A 9,453-nucleotide genomic window follows, 5' to 3' on the forward strand; every position below is an offset into this window, starting at 1 on the left:
AATTTAGTTTGAATGATAGTTATCCCAATGATTCCCTTCTCTTGTCCACTAGTTTGGGAATCTGTATGTAGACCTCTTAAGAGTTCATAGTCTCTATCCTAATCCTTCTTCACTTTAGTTTACATTTCCTTGAGCCCTTCCTCTACTACCATGATCATCTTAGACTTGAACTACATGCTCTAAAGCCACTCAAATAAAGTTTCATCTCCTTTAGGAAAAATATTTTCTTTGACAACTTTCTTAGTTTTCATATGGGTAATCATCTTCAGCAAAGAGATACAATCTTCACTTTTAATCTTTTCTGCTACCAAGGTAGCTCTATTAGCTGAAATATTGTCTTTCTCTATTTCCTGCCTCAGTATGGCATTGCCAATCTATTCTATGGTAGCAAGCCCCTCCAGTTTGAGTTTCTCGCTTCATTCTCTACCAATTTTTCTGATGTGTTTATCTTCTTGGAGCTGAGAGATGAGTGCTTGGACATCGACAATAGTAGGATCACTACTAATAGGCATTCCAAAGATGCTTGCCAATTAGGTGTCCAATTGCCTGATGAAGCCATTCAGTTCTTTGATATCTGTCTTCATTCTAACCTTTGATAATTTGAGGCTTTCGAGTTGTCCCTCTACTACCTCATTTTTTGACTTTCACAAGCCAAACTTAGTGTCATGTCTAGCCTCTCCAAGATCCATGGAGTGTAAGGAAAATCATTTGTAGACAAATCTTGGATTCTTCCTTCTTTGGTAGGCTTTGCAATCTCCATTATCAGATGCCCTAGTTGGGGATCTTGTCTGAGGATGGCCAAGGTCTTCTACTTCTTGACCTTTCTTAGTGTTGATCTAGAGTGGATGAAAAGAGATAAGGTATCTTTTTTGGGGGCTCCTTCATCTTTCCTCTTTCTCTTTATGTCTAGAGTGTCCTCCAGCCATGAATCTATGCCTATCACCTTGGAGATAGTCCTGAGAGAGTGTATGCTAAACATTTTTCTCTTAACCAAGGTGATTGCTTTCACGAACAAAGAGAAAGCATTCTTTGGGGCTTGTGAAATGATATTTTAAGAATCTTGGCCTTTCTCTACCTCTGAGTTCTTCTTCATTGCCTTGTCAGATTTAGTTGACTCACTCTTAATACTCCCACCATTTTCAAGGTCTACTACTTACACTTGGGGACTACACAGAAGGAGAAATGCAACGCTACTAGATGGGATTGGACTACTATGAGGTAAGAGGACAAGAGTGACCGCACCATCTTTTGGTTCATATGCCTCCTTCTTCTCAGCTTCTAGTTGGGTTTTGATCACTGGGAGGGAGCCATCCTGGCAAGTCTTAGCCAAAGGAACACTTTTTTTAGGAGGTTGATTACCTCAACCTGATGGTTGTGTCGATCCTTGAGTAATGGCCAAGGTTACACCTGATGTGCTACCTTGAGAGGAGGAAGCTGTTGCAATTGCTAGAAAATCTTGAGTGGATGTACTTTTACTTCGACTCCTTCTAGGTGTGGTCCATTCAACCCATTATCTAGTCCTTTTGATAATTTGAGCCATCATTACATCTAGCTCTTCTCCTATATCCTCATAAGGTTTTGAGCTTATCAAAGTGCCTCTTAACTTGGTCAGGTATGTATTACTATATATGTTCTGACCATCATCTTCCATTCCTTCTACATCAATATTGATTTTATACATTTTCACTTGATCAACTACCAATCTGGCAAAAGCACGATCATGGATCTTGAAATCATCTTTGCAATCAGCCCAATAGTCTTCAATGGTAGTGATGTGCTTGATAACACTTCCAATCTTCAAAATCTCCCTTGCACACCCATTCAGATCAAACATGGGCCTCAAGACTTCATACATGTCCAATTTATACTTCATTTCAAACACCTTTAGCATATTCTTGGCATAAGAATTATTTTCACAACTAAAGGCTCCCACTTTCATGGGAAAATTGTACCTTTTCTTCTTCATGCTCATACTCAACACATTCACTTGAGTAGCTTGTCACACGATCTTGATCAACATGATCATATCACTGGGATATCTTGGTAACTTCAACAGGAAACCATCAAATAAGAAAAGGATGATAATTGGATGAAATAACTTCCAAAATGATTAATGGTTGCCATGGCTTTAGGAATGAATCTCCTCTTTGGACATCCCTGTAGCTCCCTACAAATTCTCATTGTGAATGTGTCATTAACTTTCACATACTCTACATAGCTATTTTCCAATTGTAAGCATGGGTAAAACTCATAAGATTTCACATCATCAAGAAACTTTTCCACCCTTGGGAGGCCTAGCCATAATTGTAAAGAAGCTAACATGTAAATGAGGAAAGAGGACATATAGAATGTGTTGTAGAACTTTGTGGCACGAAGAGCATTGGATAGAATCTCACTTATCTCATGAGCCCAATCAATATATTGGGTGTTAGAGTAGATGACTTGCACCAAAAAGAAATATTTCTCAACAAAATTCAAAGTGTCTACCTCACCTTTTAGTCTATGTAGAAGGACCAAGATATCAATGATCTCTAGTTTAAGATTTAGTCCCAAACAAGGTCTTAGGAACCTTACTTTTGGCGCTCTGTAGTTTTTGGAACCATGTCTACATGATTTCCTTTCTCCAAATCATCTTCTCTATTGAGAACTCAAAAATGGTTCCTCTAAATTTCAAATCTAAGAAGTCTTCTCATTTTAGAACTCATAGGTAATTCCAATATTTTTCATGTCGATGGAGATCAACATTGTGTCATCTAGTATCGCAATTTGCCTTGTGTCTGGGTTGTAATGATAAATACATTCATAGATCAATTATGGGGCCTAGACTGCAACCAGAAAACTAGTTGCTTTGACTAACATGCATCCTCAAATCTTCTCAATAATGGGATTGATCAGCTCTGACTTCACTCTCCTTTGGAAATCCTTCATGTCATAAAAATGAAGGGATGTATCTATGAAGCTCTGCAATTGAGATTTGATCCCATTCAAACCATTAAAATCCACAAACTTGGTGGCCATGGCTTTGAGAATGAATTTGAATTAAGAAACTAAGGAGAATAGCTAATGTAATGGATACTAGCTTTTTGAAAAAGGTTATGCACATTAACAAAATAACAGTTCAAAGAAAGAGTTGTAGTTTGTTCAACTATTTATGTTTCCATATATATGAAAGCTTCGATCCATTCATTAATCTTCATAATCCATTCCACATGAATGAATTGAAGGAGAGATCTATTGAAATAATAAATGTATGGTTTTAATGTATATCTTGGGGTCTTTTCATTGATCCATTGGCCCAATGGTAACTTTCTATCTCCCCATACTTACTTTCCTATTTTCCTTTAAGTTTTAGGAAGTTAGCACTAGAGTACTTCATGGGGGAAATATCCACTGAGTTGGATTATGCTCATTACCTCTTTCCCACAATGATTAGATTCTTTCTAATCTCAGCTTCAGACATTTTATTTACAAATTATAGGTCCAATTCGCTTACTAATTTGATTTTCTTTAAAATCCTGTAAATTGTCTTCATGGGTTGAATACCCACCGAGGATAAGATAGTTTGTATTTTTCTGCCAATGCTTCCCTTTTAATTGACCTTTAAACCATTGTCCTTTTTGGGTTCAAAAATGTCTAAGTAAGGTGTGAAAATTTTGTCGGGGCCCATTTATTGTTTCTTTTCATTCAGAACTGCTTTTTGTAGAAAACCAACTTCATGGGTTGAAAACCCACTGAGGAGAAGTTCATTCTAAGTTTTCTACAAAAAATGATTATGAAAGTTTTGACGAATCTTTAACATTTTCTAAGGTAGTAATCATAAAGTGAACGTGGATTCATCATAGGATACTTTGCTATTTTCTTGTTTTTGATCTATATGCATCGTTTGGTACCCTTCGTGGGAAATCATCTTCATGGGTCAAAAAACCCATCAAGGAGAAGACAAGTTCTAGATTTCCACAAGCTTCTATTTATGATGATAAAGTGATAGGCTAAAAGTGGATATAACTTGTAAATGATCATTTTATGAGCAACATGAATCTCCATCGGACTAGGCACTAACCTACTCGTAAGATCATTTTGACAAAATGGAGGAACACTTAGCTATGAAATGTGAAGAAGGGGAAAATGAGAGATCTAATAGAGATCCATTCCACCTAAGGGAACTTAGACCTAGACTCAAACACAACTAAAAATTTACTAAAAAACAAGTAATCACTTTAACTAGTCGATTAGAGGATGAAAAGTGGGGCAACAGTTGGCTCTGTTTGGGGACTTGGGTAAGCCATACCCAAGCAAGGAATCCAAAATATTTGGCTTTACCAAAGTAGAAGGGGGCTACACAACCAAAACTAAAGCAAGGTAAAAACAAGGAAATGAAGGAAACAAGGGAAACTAACTAGGAAAACAAGAAAGGAAACTAAATGTAACTATAGTACAATACAAGGGTTACCTATTTTTAGTTTGAAATTTAATAGAGCTTCAAATCCTGACCATTGTATGTCAAGGGCAGTACCTCGCCATCCAAATATGCCAATTTAAATGATTTGTTTTCAAAAGCATGATAAATGGTGAATGGACCTTTCCACATAGTATCAAACTTCTTGTGCATATCCTTTGGTGCCTTTTGCTTATCCCATAGTAGTACACTATCTCCCACCATGAACTTTTGTGGTCTCACCCTTTTACCAAACAGGATCTTCATGTGCATTTGGTGCTCTGTGAAATGATCCACGACTTCTTCTCTTTTTGCTTTGAGTGTTCTCAAATACAAGATCCTCTTTTATAGTCCATCTTTATAGGTATCATCTTCAATTACTAATCTTAGTCTGCTTGTAGCCAATTCTAGGGGTAATGGAAGATTAGCCTTAGTCCCATAGACTAATTCAAAAGGAGAGATGTCAATTTCCCTCTTTGGTGTCACCCTATCTACCCACAATGCCTCTGAATCTTCTTGTGCCAACTTTTTTGATTTTTTGACACCAAATTCTTAACAATATTCATTAAATTCTTGTTACTAGATTTAGCTTCACCATTTCCTTGCAAAAAATAGTTAGATGAATGACTGGTCATGATGCCATACTCAAAAAAAAATTAGGTGATTTCAACTGAAGAAAAGTATGCCACATTATCCATTACCAGTTTGATGGGTACATTGAATCTAACCAGTATATTTTCTTTGATGAATTTGAAAACTACTTTGGAAGTAGTTCTCTTAGTTACTAGGACCTCCACCCACTTGGTGAAATAGTCAGTTGTAGTTATAACATATTGGTGACCAGTTTTGGATGTTGGATTGATAGGACCAATGAAATCAAGGCCCCATTATTGGAAAGGACCTTAAATGATGACTGGCCTAAGAGGCAGAGTGGCTAGTTGTGGTCTACCTATAAACATCTTACATTTTTCACATTTCAGCACCTAGGAGTAGGCATCCTTAAACACATCTAGCCAATAATAACATTGTTTTAGTATTTTGAAAGTCATGACCGAGGATGAGAAATGTCCACCGCATGCTTGATCATGGAATGTTCTCAATAATTTTTCCTATTGTTGTTTATCCATGCATTTGAGAAAGGTACGATCTATAGCTCTCTTAAATGATTTGTCATCCCAAATTATGTATTTGGCAGCTTTCAACTTGAGATCTCTTCTTCATTTTGTTGTCATGCCTTCAGTATATTCTCCATATGTTAGTAGATAATTAATGTTCTTGAACCAAGAGTCTTGTAGGCCTACTGCCAAAACTAACTTCTTCTCTCCCAACTCCTTTGGTTATTCAGAGATTCTATTTTCTACAATTACCTTGCATAAAGAATTACCCCTAACTAGCTTAGTAGGCTTGATTTTGATGTCATACTCTTGCATTTTTTCTATCCATGTTCCTTTGGCATTGCACCCTACATCTTGTTGGGTTAATACACTTTTTATTGCTAAATCAAGTACATAAACCATAAAGTGTGAGTGCAAGATATAGACCCTAAAATTATTTAGTGCTTTGACTACCACAAAGGCATATTTTTTGATATGGGAGTATTTCAACTCATGACTTTTCAGAGGTATGCTCATGAAGGCAATAGGAGCTTGTATTCCTTCTTTTTTATCCTACATAAGGATGGCTGACAATTTGTGTTCAAAGGCATAATAGTTGATAGTGAAATCCAATTTATATTCTAAATGACAAAGTACTGGACCATTAGCAATAGAAATCTATATATCTTGGAAGGCTTGTTTCCCAACTTCATTCCATTTAAAACTTGAATTTCCCTTCATCATATCCACAATACACTTAGTGGTTTCTGCAATGTCTAGTACAAACCTCGTAAGGAAATTTACTTGCCCAAAAAATGACTTAACTCTTGTTTTGCTTCCTAGTAGGCTTAATCTTTCAATGGCTTTGACTCATTCAAGATTAATTATGATACCTTCTTGAGAAACTATATGACCAACTAGATTTCCCTCTATCACATAGAAAATGGACTTTTTGGGATTTAGTGAGATTCTGTGTTCCCAGCATCTTTGCAATACCTTCTTCAAATCTTCTATGTGGTTTTTCATCTTCTTTGAAAACACAGTGAGATCGTCTAGGTATATAATGATAATCTAATCTTTTAGATCAGAAAAATATTTACTCATACACCTCTGAAATGTAGCACCGGCATTGATGAGACTGAAGAGCATTCTATGATATGTGAACATACCCTAAGGAGTGGTGAAAGTCATTTTGCATTGATCTTTCTCTTCCACTTCTACTTGATTGTATCCCAAGAACCCATCAAGCATGGACATCATTTCATCTCCAGCCACTATTTATAGTAGATAATCCATGTTAGGAAGAGCAAAGTTGTCTTTCAAAGATGCCTGGTTAAGATTTCTAAAATATATGCATATCCTTATTTCTCCATTCTTCTTTCTAACTAGTACTATATTAGCTACCCAAGTGGAGTGATGGATGGGATAAATGATGCTAACCTTCCACATCTTGTTTATTTTCTAGAATATGGCATCTATTACTATCAAATTATAATTCCTCTACTTCTGTCAAAAAGGAATTGCATCAGGTTTTAGTGGAATCTGATGTTTTGTATTCTTTCATCTATAGCTTTTCAAATCTTCATAACTCCAGGAAAAAACATCTTGATATTCTATAAAAAAAAAATTGGCAGCTTCCTTGTCTTCAGATGAGCAACACTTTCCAATATTGATCATCTTAGGATTTTGCGTGTCTCCAATATTCACCCATTTGTATTCTCTAGTAGTAAGACCCTTTTCTGTCCTCTCTTTTTTTATGTAGGCATCATACCTATTAAATAGTTTTTCAAAAGATATAAAGTATGGAGGAATGATATTACCTCATAATTGGACTTCGTCAGTTTGATCTTCTTTTTTCTTATGGTCAGGTTCTTCTTGATGGTAATCATTGGATTGACTTTTGCATGAAGTTTTGTCATTTTATAAGAACAGTTGCAAACTTTTATTGTCTTCAAAAACTTGCCATAATTTTGCATTGTCAGGAATAGAGGGTCGATACACAATTTCCACTTGATACTTTTTATCTTTGCATTCTAGGTGAGGAAGCAATAAGGAGGTAGACACAGCTAGTGAATCTACTTTAATATTCATCTCTCTTGGCACTGATTCAATAACAAATGCATCAAAGCATTCTATTTCATCCCAAACCCTATTTTTATAATTTTTTAACTTATGATTCTTTATAGAGTATTGCCCCTTAATTTGTCTCACAATGAGTTCTACATCGCCTCGTGCTCTCAAGATCTTTATTCCCTGATCTCTCATAGCTATTATCTTGAGTAGTAGAGCTTCATATTCTACTATGTTATCCATATTTCCAAATCCCAATTTGAAATCCATGGGTTCAGGTCCTCCTTTAGGAGGTATTAATACTACACCTACACCAAATCCTGACAAGGAGGAGCTTCCATTGAACTCCAATTTCAATATAGATGATGGCTCTTCTTCTTCACTGAGGATTCCATTCCTAGGTCTTTAGTTTCTTGCTCATTCAGAGTATCTTTAGTAAAAAACATGTATTTGTCAAACTATAGTTCTTGATAGAGAATTTGGGCTTTAGGATCATCTGACTTTAAGACAATAATTTTTTCTTTTTCTTTAGGTTCCAACTTAACCTTCTTGTTTCCTATAGGTATGACTACTTGAGACCAATCTAACTTTATTTCTCCACCTAAATCTCTACAAAAACTTATACTTAAGAGCAGGTCATAACTTTCTAGAATATCTATAACCAAGATAGTCAATAATAGTTTCTTTTCCAGATGAGATGCTAGAGTCACCTGAGCATCTTTGGTTCATCCAAGTAACAGGACTTGTTTAGCATCCATTGAATAGCATATTTTATGAACTTTACTAAGAGTGAGGCCCAGGGCTTTAGCTATAGAAAAAGGCATCACATTATCTAACACATCTAAATCTATTATGCAATTACTTAATTTCCATCTATTGATGTATAGTGAGACATAGAATGGGTCAGGTTTTTGCTTAGGAAATGTCACTAAGATAGTGGAATCTTCTTGATCAAAAAGGTTAGATGTCAAAGGTTCATCTTCTTATTCAGTGGTAACATTAAGGTTCAAATTTGAAGTACCACCTTTACAATGATCTACTAATCTTTTTAACTTAGAGGGATGATATTTCAAATAATCTATGGGGAAATTTTGGATCTTTGACTCTTTACAAAATTGGATGAAATCAAAAGGGCTCTTTTCCTTACCTATTTGAGATATCGATGCTCCTTGATTGATGTGAATGGTATTTGATGAAGAGGTGGGAGCATTTCCTGGAATATGACTAGAAGATTGATTTTTGTGCTTTTGACTCCAGGTTAACATTGTGTGTGAGGTTCCATCAATAGTTGCATAGCATTCACCCTTTGGCTCATAGTCTAACTTGTACTCCAAAAAAAAATTTCCAGAGCCACTAGTTGAGTAAAAATATAACTCAGAGAAAGGATTTGTAGTATTCAACTCATTAGTGGATAACAATTGCATCATACAAGTTATTTCCAGACAGCTTTCACTATCATGATTTGTTGTTAAATGAAACATGCACATATTCCATTTCTTAGGTGTGGCCTCAATTGCCAACCTTGCTTGTGAACCTATAGGCTACAAAAAAATTCGATCATTGTTCCTCCCTAGTAGATTTTGATAGTCTTGTTGAGAAGAATGATTAAATCCAAGTTTGCCTCTTTACGACTACCAACTCATTTGACAACTTTTGAATCATTTCATCAGATGAAGTAGTATTACTGGAACTTCCCTTGGTTTGAAGTTCTCACTTCCATTTCCCAATAGAGATCAAGTCATCTTCAAATTCGACCGCCTTCTTTTGTGCATCTACTAAATTTGTGGGATGGGACCTCCTTAAATTGTAATTGATATCTAGCAACATCACACTTATGAAGAAATTTTTTAGATT

This window comes from Cupressus sempervirens, chromosome 9 (genome assembly GCF_028749045.1).
Source record: "Cupressus sempervirens isolate cs-2001-9-10 chromosome 9, ASM2874904v1, whole genome shotgun sequence".
In the NCBI taxonomy this organism is placed as follows: domain Eukaryota; kingdom Viridiplantae; phylum Streptophyta; class Pinopsida; order Cupressales; family Cupressaceae; genus Cupressus; species Cupressus sempervirens.